This window comes from Bos indicus x Bos taurus, chromosome 7 (genome assembly GCF_003369695.1).
Source record: "Bos indicus x Bos taurus breed Angus x Brahman F1 hybrid chromosome 7, Bos_hybrid_MaternalHap_v2.0, whole genome shotgun sequence".
NCBI lineage: Eukaryota > Metazoa > Chordata > Mammalia > Artiodactyla > Bovidae > Bos > Bos indicus x Bos taurus.
This window is the reverse complement of record NC_040082.1, coordinates 75,513,387-75,526,728: the sequence shown is the minus strand read 5'-3', so window position 1 is coordinate 75,526,728 and position 13,342 is coordinate 75,513,387.

Below are 13,342 nucleotides of genomic sequence, written 5' to 3'. Positions count from 1 at the left end.
TGTTCTTTGGAAGGAACGATGCTGAAGCTGAAACTCCAGTACTTTGGCCACCTCATGTGAAGAGTTGACTCATTGGAAGAGACTCTGATGCTGGGAGGGATTGGGGGCAGGAGGAGAAGAGGACAACAGAGGATGAGATGGCTGGATGGCATCCCCGACTTGATGGACATGAGTTTGAGTGAACTCCAGGAGTTGGTGATAGACAGGGAGGCCTGGCATGCTGCAATTCATGGGGTCGCAAAGAGTTAGACATGACTGAGCGACTGAACTGAACTGAACTGAATGGAACTGTTCATTCCATTATCCCAATTACTTATGATCCTGTTATAAATTTCAACAGCCTGCAAAACTAGTTGCCCACCGAAGCCGACTCCTATCAATCCCTTTCTCAATTAACAAGCCATTACTACTTTACATCCAATATGTGTTCACACTGTGCTAGGACTTTTAGGGCAATTAAATAAATTTAAAAATCTTAATCCAATTAAGAATAAACCAAAGTTACATTTTTTGGTGTTAATTGTGTGCCTAATGGGAATTTAGGGAGGAGACAAAAAAAGAAAGTAGTTCTAGATAGAGAAAGCTTTATTGGGTTTGTGACAAATGAGTTGGACTCTGAAGTCTGGGCAAGATATGGACATTCCAGTAAGAACATGGAACAAATTAACATAAACAGATGCATGGAGATGGTACCAATTATGCCATGAGCAGCAGGAACAGAGCAGAGGGGGTTTACTAACACAAACAAACCATATTGCTACAGGACACTACAATGAAGGTGTTTTTGACTTGAGGTCATGGCAACACGGACAAGGTATTTTGAAGAAATCATCAGGGAGGGATGAATCTTCATACCCTCAGATTTCCTGCCCTACAGGGCAGTCCATGTATTCTCAGATGGAATTAAAATGTCTATTGCATGCTCTTTTTCCATTAAGTTTTGTACATGTTGGGTTGCAATTAAGATACTGTTTGTTAAGGAAATTAAATGGATAAGAAAGCTGTGGTACATATACACAATGAGGTATTAGTCAGCCATTAAAAAGAATACATTTGAATCGGTTCTAATGAGGTGGATGAAACTGGAGCCTATTATACAGAGTGAAGTAAGCCAGAAAGAAAAATACCAATACAGTATACTAACGCATATATATGGAATTTAGAAAGATGGTAACAATAACCCTGTATACAAGACAGCAAAAGAGACAATGATGTATAGAACAGTCTTTTGGACTCTGTGGGAGAGGGAGAGGGTGGGATGATTTGGGAGAATGGCATTGAAATACGTATAATATCATATATGGAACGAGTCGCCAGTCCAGGTTCGATGCATGATACTGGATGCTTGGGGCTGGTGCACTTCAAAGACCCAGAGGGATGGTATGGGGAGGGAGGAGGGAGGAGGGTTCAGGATGGGGAACACATGTATACCTATGGTGGATTCATTTCGATATTTGGCAAAACCAATACAATATTGTAAAGTTTAAAAATAAAATAAAATTTAAAGTAAATAAATAAATAAAATATCTGAAACCTACCTTGGCCCAGGCTACTTCCTCTTGAGGTCTTCAAGGGAGATATAATGCCTAGAGCAATCTTTTAAGAACATAAAGCATATAACATCACTCCTGTACTTAAAATCTTCTAATAGACTTCAGCATCATTCTGATGTGTAAAAAGCTTGAAAGTCATCACTTTCATCCTTACATCAAGAAAAAAGGTAATCATACTGAAAATCAATGAGTTTGTTTTTTTTTTTTTTTTGGCGTATCAGAGAAATGGGGTCTCAGGACAAAGCACCACCATGAAGTTTGGAGAAATGAGTACATCTGGAAAACTATAACCAAGATCTATTTACCTTGAAAAGAAGCTGCTGGAGCCATAGACTGGAAGGAACACTTAAGTGGTAACTTTGATTAATTGCTAAAGACTGAGTGTGTACTAATTTGAGAGTGAGAAACACCTTGGGGCCCACACTATGAGCTTTACGTCCCCAGCAGGTTGTCATGGTGAGGATCTGAGAAGGGTCCTCTTATGGCTCTGACTGGCAAGGGAAGAATAATTATTATGAAATACTCATACAAGCTTCTCCATAACCAAGGGACACTCTCCAGAGCAAAAAACTTACCATATTCCAACTGTGGAAGGGGCATTTCTCTCACTCCAGGTTCTTCCAGGCTCCCTGTCTCACTGAAAGGTGGTATAGGTGTGGAGGTTGGAGTGGAATAATTGACCTGATCAGGAAGAAAAAAGAAACTGTGGAGAAACACTGTGAAACTCGCAGCCCCAGTATGCAGACCAATCAGAAGATTTTTGAGGTTTAATTAAATCCTAGAACACTCTCCCTCTCCTACACTTCACCACCATATCAAAAAGGATCTAGTATGTAATAATCAACCATAGTTGAAAGAGCTGCAAGACACAGATTCTCTGTGGGGAGGACAATACTTACTAAAGCCAAAGTCAAGAGGGGAGATAAAAATGAGAACACAGGAAGAATTTGAAGCTTCTGGCATCAAAAGCTACAGCAAACATTAAACATAGCCAAACTTCTAGCCAGATTAATTTAAACAGTCACACCGAAGGCCTATGTACCTCAATTCCTATTACCTGAGGTATACTAAAAGCTAAGATAAAACAATCTGAAGAAATAAAGCAATCATCAAAACCAGACTTAAATAGAATTACCAAATAGGGAATTTAAAATTAACTCTAATTGATACATTGAGAGCTATAATGAAAACAGTAGATGACATGCAAAAACAAATGGGTAATATAAACAGAGATGGAAACTCTAAGAAAGTATCAAAAGGAAATGCTAGACATCAAGATAGAAAAATACCTTTGATGGATCATCAGTGGACTCATGGAGAAGGAAATGGCACCCCACTCCAGTACTCTTGCCTGGAGAATCCCATGGTGGGCTGCAGTCCATGGGGTCGCTGAGGGTCGGACACGACCGAGCGACTTCACTTTCACTTTTCACTTTCATGCATTGGAGAAGGAAATGGCAACCCACTCCAGTGTTCTTGCCTGGAGAATGCCAGGGACAGGGGAGCCTGGTGGGCTGCTGTCTCTAGAGTCGGACACGACTGAAGTGACTTAGCAGCAGCAGCAGCAGTGGACTCAACATGGCCAATGAAAAAAATCTGTGACCTTGAAGGTAGGACAATAGAGACTTCCCAAACTGGAATGTAAAGGGAAAAGTGAAAAAAATCAGAACAGAACATCCAAGAACTGTGGAACAATTTCAGAAGTTGTAACATACCTAACTGGAGTAACAGAAGAAGAAAAAAGAGAGTAGCAGAAAAAATAATTGAAGCAATGATGGTTGCAACCTTCTTAAATCAATGACATATCAAATCATAGATCCAAGAGCTGAGAGAACACTAAGCAGAATAAATATAAAAAACACAACAACAACAAAAAAACCAACAAAACCATGATCTTGGTATATTATAGTTGATTTACAGAAAACCCAAAACAAAGAGATTTTTAACAAGAGTTAACAAACAAAAAGAGCCAAAACATACCTTATCTACGGAAAAACAAGGATAAGAAACCATGAAAATAAGAGAACAAAGTGAAATATTTAAAGTTTTGAAAGGAAAAATCCCCACCAACCTAGAATTCTATATGAAGCCAAAATCCCCTTCAAAATTGAAAAGCGAATAGATTTCCTCAAACAAAAACCAAGGGAATTCTTTGTCAGCAGATTGGCATTACAAAAAATGATAAAAGATTGTTCTTCGGGTAAAATATTTGTATCTACATAAAGAAAGGAAGTATATTGGAAAAGGGATAAATGAAGGTAAAATAAAATATTTTATTTAAAAGATAACTTTTAAAATTGGCTGAACATTAGAATCATATGCTACTGCTGCTAAGTCACTTCAGGCGTGTCCAACTCTGTGCGACCCCATAGACGGCAGCCCACAAGGCTCCCCCGTCCCTGGGATTCTCCAGGCAAGAACACTGGAGTGGGTTGCCATTTCCTTCTCCAATGCATGGAAGTGAAAAGTGAAAGTGAAGTTGCTCAGTCATGTCTGACCCTCAGCGAGCCCATGGACTGCAGCTTTCCAGGCTCTTCCATCCATGGGATTTTCCAGGCAAGAGTATTGGAGTGGGTTGCCATTGCCTTCTCCATTACAATCATATAGAGAGCTTAAAAATTCTTATGCCCAGACTACATTCCAAAACAATTAAATCAGAATTTTTGGGCTTGGACCCAGACAATCTTCTCAATCTTCTGTTAAAAACTCCTCAGGTGATTCCAATATGCATGCAGTGAAAGTAAAAAAAAAATGGGTTGGTGGTTCCATGATAGAATCCACTGTGTATGTTTAACATCTCCAGAGGGGAAGTCTAAAGAGCACTCTGATTTAGAACTCCTGCACATAAAAGTTGGAGAAGGCAATGGCACCCCACTCCAATACTCTTGCCTGGAAAATCTCATGGACGGAGGAGCCTGGTGGGCTTTAGTCCATGGGGTTGAGAACAGTCAGACACGACTGAACGACTTCACTTTCATTTTTTACTTTCATGCATTGGAGAAGGAAATTGCAACCCACTCCAGTGTTCTTGCCTGGAGAATCCCAGGGACGGGGGAGCCTGGTGGGCTGCTGTCTATGGGGTCGCACAGAGTCGGACACGACTGACTCGACTTGACAGCAGCAGCAGCACATAAAAGTAAGAGGATTTATAAAGTTATTTGCTGCTTTTTTGTTGAGTTTTCACCCTAGAGAGGTTGTGAGTTCGTCAGAATCAGATAAGTCATGTTGTGCTTATTTTTGTCAGCACAGACTAATGTGTGATAAATATTTGTTTAGTGCATGAATACATACTTAAAAAAAAACACTCTTATGCAACTTTTTGCCTCAACACTGTCTACTACAAGATGCTTGGGATCTTTCTAGTATTTGTGAACTGTTTAGGGGTTTCTGGAAGGGGCAGAGAAGGGCTGTATCATTGCAGTGGCAGAGGAAAATCACTTTACCCTTCGTCTCTCTTGCCTGCTGGCTCACCCGTTTTCTTTTTCCATTGCCCCTAGTCTGGTCCTCCACTCAGGCTCTGCCTTCTCCTACTGCATCCTATGGGAGAAATACTCTGCTGATTGAGAGGAAGTGTATTTCATACTCCCCAGAAATGTGAGTATTGTAAGTAAGAAAACAGCCCACATCTAGAGGAGGTGATGCAAAGTAGTCTTTGTCAAGATTTTTTTTTTTTTTTATTAACTTGGAGCAACTACTTTTTAAACATATGGGAACTACCTATGCTGTTGGTAGTTCACTCAGTCACTCAGTCATGTCCAGCTCTTTGCAACCCTATAGACTGTGGCCTGCAGGCACCTGTTTTCAGGGGATCTTCTAGGCAAGAAAACTGGAGTGGGTTGTCATTTCCTTCTCTGGGGGATCTTCCCAACCCGGAGATCAATCTGTGTCTTCTGCATTGGCAGGTGGATTTTTATAGCTGAGCCACCAGGGAAGCCTGAGGAATTACTTATAGCAGATGCATATTGTGAGGTTTTAAAGGGATACGATTCTTCTTTGAGTGGGAGACACTGTTCATCAGCAAGTAGAGAATGACAGGTGATATTCAAGAAGGGGAGATCATTGTCATTGAATCCCTCTTCTCCCCCTCACCCATACTGTCTGGCCACACTGGCTACCATCTTGTCTGCTGAATGTTCCAGGCAAGGCCTACCCTTCTGCCTGAGAGCCTTTGGTTGAACTGAGCTGTTTTTCCCACTTGGATGCTCTTCCCCAAGAAATCTGCTTAGCTAATTCCTTGTCAAGTTCAAGTCTTCCTCCTAGAAGTTACGCTCATCATACTCCTGTTCTCCTTGCCGTAATCTACTTTTTCTTTTTCTAAGGTATTAACCACAACCTACTGACATTTAAGTTGGATGCTTATTTTTTAATTTTTCTTTGTTTCTCCTGTCTGGAATGTAAGCCCTGCAAAGTCAGGCATCTTAATCTATTTTGTTCGCTGATGTACCTAAGGCCCCAGAACAGGTCCTGGCACATAGTTGGTGCTCAATAAATAGTTGAATGAATGAATGGGAGAAAAGGATTTCAAGAGCAAATGGAAAAGCTAAAGAGACACAGAGTTTGGAGGAAGAAGCTAGGGAACTGTGCAGTAAAAGCCTGGGGTGGAGAAAATAGGATGCAGCATCCAGCATCTATGGAGAGAGAGAAAACTTATGTCCAGGCCAGTGAAAGAGGAGATATAGAGAAGTCAGCTGTGAGGAATGAGGTTGGGATGTCAATGCAGTTTTGATTAAAGTTAAAAGGGAGGAATTATGGGCCAATGGAAGAGACTTATTACTCTTGAGGAATCCAGAAAAAGGCTAAAGTTGGTAATTTAACTTGGGAATTGGAGATGGAAGTGTGTAGATACTAATCATTTATAAGCTAAAAGTTCAGGCTTTTAGAATTAGGCTAGAGAAGACAAAAGGGCATTTAAGGAGAGTGCTGACAAGCAGTGCCTGGAAAGAATTGTGCTTAATATATTTATACCTGAGCTGTCACTAAAAATGGTAATGGTGCGATTGAGTGCTTTAATTAAATCTGAGCTGTGCTGACCATACAATGTGAAAGTGTAAGCACTGTGGTACTTCAGTGGAATATGATTTGTGTGAAATTCCTTCACTCTCTGGCTGCCCCTCTGACTTGTATGTGCTGAACTACTCTGAATAACCAGTGGTTGTGGCTGGGTGATGTTAGAGGAGGCAATCTAGAAGGAATGCCCTAGGGATATCAGAAACTGGGGAGCAGACCCAAACCAAGGGTGTGGGGTTGTACAGCCATGTGTGAGGGCGTGCACACATGCAAACACACACACACACACATACACTCCTATAATGCCATTTTATACTATTCAGTTCAGTTCAGCTGCTCAGTCACGTGAGGTTTTAAAGGGATATGATTCTGCTCTGAGTGGGAGTCACTGTTTATCAGCAAGTAGAGAATGGCAGGTGATATTCAAGAGGGGGAGATCATTATAATTGAATCCCTCCTCTCTTTGTGGCCCCATGGACTGAGCACATCAGGCTTCCCTGTCCATCACCAAGTCCCAGAACTTGCTCAAACTCACGTCCATTGAGTTGGTGATGCCATCCAATCATCTCATTCTCTGTCGTCGCCTTCTCCACCTGCCTTCAATACTATTGGGTAGAAAACCCAAGTTCATTTGGGTTTTTCTGTAACATCTTATGGAAAAACTTAATGAACTTTTTGGCCAACCCAGTATTTCTGTTTGCCTCATGGATCTTAGTAGAGTGATAAGTAAGCACTTGGAATTGATAGCATTGGTATTTGGGGGTGGCTTAGTGGCTCAGGGAACATTTTTTTGGCGAAGAATTCAAAGAGGATGGGATTTAAAAGGTAGTTTCTATAGTTCCCTACATTATCCCACCCTGTACTGGAAATGAGAAGGTAAGCTGACCCCAGGACTATTAGGTAATACCGCTTTATTGATCATGTAAAACTGCTTGGACATCATGGTTTATGTCTTAGCAAGGGAAGGAATTTCTTTAAAACCTTTTCTTTAAAACTGTGTACCATGATCTATTGGATCTTCAGTAAACATGAGCTGTGTTTTTTTTTTTTTGGCACCTGCTGCTGCTGCCGCCAAGTTGCTTCAGTCGTGTCCGACTCTGTGTGACCCCATAGACGGCAGCCCACCAGGCTCCCCCATCCCTGGGAATCTCCAGGCAAGAACACTGGAGTGGGTTGCCATTTCCTTCTCTAATGAATGAAAGTGAAAAGTGAAAGTGAAGTTGCTCAGTCGTGTCTGACTCCTAGTGACCCCATGGACTGCAGCCTACCAGGCTCTTCCATCCATGGGATTTTCCAGGCAAGAGTGCTGGAGTAGGTTGCCATTGCCTTCTCCGTTGTCTCTCCTAGTCTGGGCAAATGAAGTATTTCTGGTAAGTCAGACAGTTCCACCTGCCGTGGGGGTTGGATGATTTGGGAAGGGTAGAGGCTGAATGGATTGAAGGATCAGGGTGGAGTGGCACTGACTTATAGCCAGAACATACTCCTTCAGCTTATTCTTCCTATTATCCTTCTGAAATGGCTCTTAAAAGTAAGTGAGTGACCACTAATACTATCATGCAAAGTTTTTTGAAGTTAGAGTACAATTTCCTCCTTGTCTTTGAATCTACTGATGAGCTTTGATCCTTGGCATCTTCCCAATATTGTTTGCCTTTGATTGCTGACATAATGGATATGTTGTTATTTTCTGTAAACTCTACAAACAGATCTTACATAACCTAATTAGCACTGAGGTTAATTAATAGGGAGGGAATTGGCCTCTTGAAGAAAGTGCAGGTTTGTATATAATGTCATTACACACTGAAGGCTGGAAGCAGAAAGAAGGAAATATAGAATGCTGTTTTTTAGGATTAATAAGACTAGGATCCTTTTATGTACTTATTGAAAAGTAGAATATGAACCCTGATGTATTGCATTGTAAAGAACATTCTGGAAACAGCTGAGATACTCTTCATCAATAAGATGCTATGGCAAGCTTTTCCCTTCTAAATTATTGACTCTTTAGTGCTTTGGGGAAACAACTTTAAAACCTGGAAGATAGAAAATCATGCTCTTCCTGGCCCAAGGATGTATAGAAAGTGATTAAAAAAAAAAAGCCAGTGTAGATGATATCAGTGGTTTAAACATTAAGCTCATTAGTCCTTATGTACTATATTAAAAAAAAAAAAAACTAGCAAGAGAATGTCTGCTCTATGGAAACAAAAATACACAGAATTTATAATGTTAGTCATTTCTATCCATTGCCAAATGAAAAGGACTATTTTTTAGCTCTTTAAATAAAAATTATGAAAGAAATATGACAGTGTTCTGGATGTCATTATGATGATTCAGAACAAAGAACACAGATCAGCACACAAAGGGAATGTTTAGTAAGACTGTGATTTCACTCTTAACCAGATAGGGGACTAAAAGGATGAATATTTTCCCATCTATATCCCACCAGTCTTCGGGTGTGAACACTTACTGTAAACAGTAGATAATTTTACTAGTTTTATGGAATTCTTTAAGAGCTTCCCATTAGTGAGTATTTTAAGTAGTCAGTGTATAAAAAACATGATGATGGAGGAAGTTGAAGGGCAAAGATTAAACTATGTCCCTGTATCTGAGGTGTTAGGTACAGATTTTGAGTGTGAGAGGTTCAGGAAAATGGAAGCAGGCAGAGCAGCAAAGAAAGATGCTGTGGGAATTTCAGAGGAATTGTTCCACATCTTGGGCAATTTTATTTTCAGCAGATGCAAAAAGGTAGAATGAAAATGGTAGCTATGGAACTGGTCCCAGAATATCCATCCCAGAATATCTAAGGAGAAGGCTGGCCAGGAAGACGGCTGGGGGAAAGAGACGGAAGCTGTGGGAAGAGCATCCAGGACCAAAAATAGATTTGATTTTTCTGTTTTGTCCAATTTCTAGGTAAAAGTTCCCCTTGTACTGGGGAGAGATGAAAATACATTTCTTATGCCAGACTGAATGTTTGGCCAGAATACAATCACCCTTTGGCTGCTAACAATCTGTACACCTTTAGCAAACCCAAGTCTTGATATTATAGTGCCCTGGAAGCAGCTGGCTTCCTAGTGGTTCATTTTGACACTTGGAATAGTGATGTTAAAACCACTGACTTTCTGAAAGAACAGTTTGGGGAAGGCAAGAAATGGTATCTGCTTGTGTTAACAGACTGCTTAGTTATAAGTTGCTCTCAAAGGTCAGTTTTTGAGGCTTCCTAACATCTCTGATGACAACTATTAATATATTTGCAACGTTATTATATTTTCCTACTTTTTTCTTCATTTTGGCTATTCTTTCACTTCAGAACATATATCAGGGCCCATTACCTACTATTTACATCGGTTTGTTACTTAAACCACTTTAGACCTTAAAAATGTGAAGTCTTGAGAGGAAATTAATCTTATATTTGTTAGGATTGGAAAGATACCATGAAGGTCAAGATTTATCATTTTTATTTACTGGAAGGTTCTTAAGACATTTTACAAAGATCATTGTGTCTGAGTTGGAGAATGAAGGAGGACTAAGTGTAAATAATTAGCAACTGTGAATACTGAATTATCTCTAAGGACAGCATTCCCTATTTTGGGTTTCCATTGCAATGGCACCCCACTCCAGTACTTTTGCCTGGAAAATCCTATGAACAGAGGAGCCTGGTAGGCTGCAGTCCATGGGGTCGCTGAGGGTCAGACACAACTGAGCAACTTCACTTTCACTTTTCACTTTCATACATTGGAGAAGGAAATGGCAACCCACTCCAGTGTTCTTGCCTGGAGAATCCCAGGGACGGGGGAGCCTGGTGGACTGCCATTTATGGGGTTGTACAGAGTCGGACACGACTGAAGTGACTTAGCGATTGTTTAGAATTATTAACAGAGTCTGAAACCTGGGCTAACAGCGAGTAACAGCTTTAATGAAGACATTGAGCCTTTTAGGGACAAGCATGATGACACTCCAAGCTGTCATTGGAGGGGTTGCTCTCCTTCAGGCAGTAACTGGCCTGTGCAAAGTGATAGCAGAGCAACTGGTGCTGAAACAGGGAAGACCACATAGCTGTGGCTGGTCCCATAAAGGGTGGCTGAACTTTCCTACACACTTGAAATAGACATGTATAATTTTCTAGAGACATTGTGGGGGGCAGTTTATTACCACTGAAAAAGTAGGACATTTCTTTACCTTTTAGCAGCACAAAAAAAGCTAAAATGTACTCAGACAATGCCAAGATCTGATACTGAAATATAGCATGTGATAGCATTAGAAGGCTGAGCAGAAAGGCTAGATTTTAATGAGTCCTTTAAATGTCGTGCTCAGAAATTGTATTATATTGTAGACCATCCCAATAAACAACTCTAGAATATTTCTAACAAAAGGATCCCCTATAGTTGGGAGGCAGGATAGTTCTTGAATACGGACTTGTATACCTGTCCATGCACTATCAATTGAATGGAACAAGAGTTTATTTGGACCTGCTATGTGGTGGACATTGTGATAGACTCTGGAGATGGGAAGTAAGTACCTCCTCAGCTCCTCCCTGTGGTACTTCCAAATCCCGCCTCCTCAGCTCCTCCCCTTCTCTTCCCCTTTTATATTAGGGAAGTGTTCTTTCTCCAGGTACAGGCCAAGGCTTCCTGTCCTCAGAACATTCCATACTTAACCCATCTCTAGCTTGTATGTTTAGTTATGATTCCTCAACTCTAGCCTTCTCATCCAGATTTAAACCTTAACAAATTTTTTGAAAATAAAACCTCCTTCAACTCAAATCTTTTGCAATTAGTTTCTCATTCTCTTCAAGACCTCAGTTCATTTCACTCTCTCAGTTGTGTCCGACTCTTTGTGACCCATGGACCACAGCATACCAGGCTTCCCTGTCCATCACCAACTCCTAGAGCTTGCTCAAACTCATGTCCATCGAGTCAGTGATGCCATCCAACCATCTTATCCTCTGTTGTCCCCTTCTCCTCCTGCCTTCAATCTTTCCCAACGTCAGGGTCTTTCCAATGAGTCAGTTCTTTGCATAGGGTGGCCAAAGTATTGGAGCTTCAGCTTCAGCATCATTCCTTCCAATGAATATTCAGGACTGATTTCCTTCAGGATGAACTGGTTTGATCTCTTTGCAGTCCAAGGGACTCTCAAGAGTCTCCTCCAGAACCACAATTCAAAAGCATCAATTCTGTGGCGCTCAGCTTTCTTTATGGTCCAACTCTCACATCCATACATGACTACTGGAAAAACCATAGCTTTGACTAGACAGACCTTTGTCAGCAAAGTAATGTCTCTGCTTTTTAATATGCTGTCTAGATTGATCATAGCTTTTCTTCCAAGGAGTAAGCCTCTTTTAATTTCATGGCTGCAGTCACCATCTGCAGTGATTTTAGAGCCCACGAAAATAAAGCCTCTCACTGTTTCCCCATCTATTTGCCATGAAGTTATGGAACCGGATGCCATGATTTTAGTTTTTTGAATGTTGAGTTTTAAGCCAGCTTTTTCACTTCAAGATCTAACTTGTTTTATTTATTTATTAATTTTTATTGGTGTATAGTTGCTTTTCTATGTTGTGTTAGACTGTACAGCAAAGTGAATTAGCTATACATATACATATATCCCTTCTCTTTTGGATTTTCTTCCCATTTAGGTCACCGCAGAGTACTGAGTAGAGTTTCTTTTTCTGTATAGTAGGCTCTCAGTAGTTATCTATTTTATATGTTTATATGTGTGTGTGCATGTGTATGTACGTATGCTAAGTCACTTCAGTAATGCCCAACTCTTTGAGATCCTATGGACTGTAGACTGCCAGCCTTCTCTCTCCATGGGATTGTTCAGAAGAGAATACTGGAGTGCATTGTCATGTTGTCCTCCAGGGGATCTTCCTGATCCAGGGATTGAATCGAACCTGCATCTCCTGTGGCTCCTGTATTACAGTTAGATTCTTTACTGCTGAGCCACCGGGAAACTCCATCTATTTTATACATAGTATCAATAGTGTATGGGCTTCCCTGGTGGTTCAAATGGTAAAGAATCTTCCTGCACATGTGGGAGACCTGGATTTGATCTCTCCTTTGGGAAGATCCCCTGGAGAAGGGAATGGCAACCCACTCCAGTGTTCTTGCCTGGAGAATTCCATGGACAGAGGAGCCTGGTAGGTTCCAGTCCGTGGGGTTGCAGAGAGATGCAGAGAGTTAGTCACGACTGAGTGACTAACTCTTTCACACTTCACTTTCATCAGTAGTGTATATATGTCAATCCAAATTCCCCAATTCATTCCACCCCCCTTCCCCTCCCCTCTATAGTATCCATATGTTTGTTTTCTATGATCTGTGTCTCTATTTCTGCTTTGCAAATAAGTTCATCTGTATCTTTTTCTAGATTCCACATATAAGTGATATTATACTGTATTTGTTTTTCTCTTTTATACTTATTTCACTCTGTATGACAATCTCTAGGTCCATCCACATCTCTGCAAATGGCACAGTTTTGTTCCTTCTAATGGCTGAGTAATATTCCATGTATATGTGTACCACATCTTTTTTATCCATTCCTTTTGTTGGTGGGACCTAGCTTTTCAAAGTTGTTTATGTACAACTGTCCTCATTTCCTTACCTTCCACTCATTTTGGCTTCCACCCATCAAGCCACATGAGCAGCTGTCATTAAAGTCACCTGTGACTTCTCTGTCACTAAAGCCAGTGATAGTTTTCAGTCCTCATTTTATCCAACTTATTTATAGCATGCCCTCCTCTTTAAACATTCTCTCTCTTGGCTCTGATAAAGCAACACTGCTAGTTTGCCTCT